Consider the following 2,288-nt stretch of genomic DNA (forward strand, 5'->3'; position numbering starts at 1 on the left):
GACCGAGTGACGGCGTATCTGCACAGAAGGATTATAGAGGTTCTGGGTTATTGAGGTTCTGAGGGAGCCAGAAAGCTATGTAGTTAGGGTTCAGAGGTCAAGAGAAAGAGAAGCTGGGCAGTGGTGAGCTGGGGAGGCTGGGCAGGGACTTCTTGGCATGGTTAACAACCATGGAACAGCTGCAGAGGCACTGAGCTGTCCCACTAGAGTAGACCCCAGGCATCGACTGGATTGGGGCCTTGGAGCCCCTGCTGGTCTCCATCCTGCTTTAGGGCAGCTTGGGAGTCCCTGAGGGTGGTGACCACAAACCAACAGACACCAGGGGGTCTCGTTTTAAAACAGTCACGCTGACTGTGGCGTGCAGATCCATTGTGCTTGCTGCCCTGCTGAGTGTTGTACATCGCTTTCCAAGGAGCAAGAGGAAGCCTCAGAGGGGCTTTAAGTTGAGGCTGACGCAGTCAGATCTGCATTTTCCCACAGAGAGAGAAATAAGTCCCTTTTGTGATTAAAAAAAAAAAAAGGTACTCAAACATATCATTCCACAATCTGCTTGTAATGAAAGAAATTAATAGAAAATAAAACAAATTCATCATTCTAAAGGAATGCCCTGCCTTTGCCTTGCCCCGCTTCCTGGGAGACTCTCCTAATAAGGTCTTGTCCTTCACCCCTGCACACGCTGCCACAGCCTGGTACCTCCTGTGACCAGGCGGCAAATCCCCAGGATGGCTGCAGGGTCAGGGATCTCCGCCAGGAAACAGCGTCTGTGCTGGAAGCTAATCAGCTTCCAGTGTGCCTGAAGCTACTGTCACCTCGGCCTCTTAGCAATTTCCCTCTTTAGCAAACTGGTTTTCTTGTCGAAGGAGTTCCTTTTGATAAAGGCTCAGAGATACAGCATAGAGTTGATCGCTGGGCAGGGAGAGCTTATAAACCGTACACACAAAGAGGTGCAAGTTCATCGTTCAACCCTGGCTCTCTGACCACCATCTTGCCTCTCCAAGAGCTGGGAGATTAGAGCTGGGATAAACCACACAATTAGCTGGGTGGAAAAGTCACGAAAACCCAAGCCTAGCAGGTTGAGTAGTGCTGCCTACACGGGGTATGGGCAGAACGCAGGACCCCAAGTGACACCAGACTTATAGTTGAGCACCGTGGACCAATCAGAAAAGTGCTATTTTCTGTCCCTCAGTTTGAATGTGATGTGTTTCCCAGGACCAATGAGAAGATTCTTTTTTCAGTCCTTCACTTGCATGTGGTCACAGCCAATCAAAAGACACCATTCTGAGCCTTCATTTGCATCTGGCCAGAAGCCAACCCCCCCCCCTTTGGACAGTTTATACTTGGCCTGAAGCCAAGTGAGTTTTTGGTGACCGGTCCCAGACCCTTATTTGCATGAGGTGAAAGACAGCATGGGGATTCTGGATGCTGAGACCCCTGTTTCTTTCATCCAGGATTTTCTGCCGAGTTCCGGGAGCCCCCAGACCCAGTCCTAGCCCAGGTCCGGTGAGTGTGCGGAGAGTTTCCTGCTACCCTGCGCCGGTGGGACCAGTCCCAGCCCAGGCGCAGTGTGGGCCGGACCCTCTCCCAGCCCCTCGGGCCGCCCCCCACCACTCCGCAGTGCCTCCCCCACCTGTTTCTTTCATCCTCCGAGCCACAGTGAACCTTTCCTCCAGCCCATTTTTGCTTTGTAGAGAGAACCTCTTTCCTACCTTCAATAAATATGCACCATTCCTAACCTGTGTGTGTGTGTGTGTGTGTGTGTGTGTGTGTGTGTGTGTGTGTGTATTTTAGTACAGGGTCTACAGGATCAACAGGGTTTGGACTCATAGTGATTCTCCTGTCTTTGGCCTCCCAAGTGCTGGGATTACAAGCGTGCACTACCACGCCCAGTCTCAATTGCTGTCTCAGTGCGCCCGCCGGGAGGGTGGGGCCGGTGCAACACGCTGAGAATCAAACTCTGGCGGCTGCGCTCTGCCTCAGCAAGCGCTTTAGTCCCTAACACACTTTTTGTGTGTCTAACTGGCATAACAGAAGGAGGCCGTGGGTCCCCCAAACACTATACCAGCATCACCCTCTGGCTAGGCCAGTGTAGGCCTCAGCAGCCCTGGAATGGTTCACCTCATCTGTGAAGTGGGAACATAATGACACCTGTTAGAAGACAAGGGCCGGGGAGATAGTTCAGTAGAATAAATGCTTGCCTGGCAAGCACAAGGGCCTGAGTTCAATCCCCGGTTCTGCAAAAAAAAAGAAAAAGAAAAAGAAGGAGAAGGAGAAGGAGAAGGAGAAGGAGA

Source organism: Octodon degus, unplaced genomic scaffold (genome assembly GCF_000260255.1).
Source record: "Octodon degus isolate 3935 unplaced genomic scaffold, OctDeg1.0 scaffold00026, whole genome shotgun sequence".
NCBI classification, from domain to species: domain Eukaryota; kingdom Metazoa; phylum Chordata; class Mammalia; order Rodentia; family Octodontidae; genus Octodon; species Octodon degus.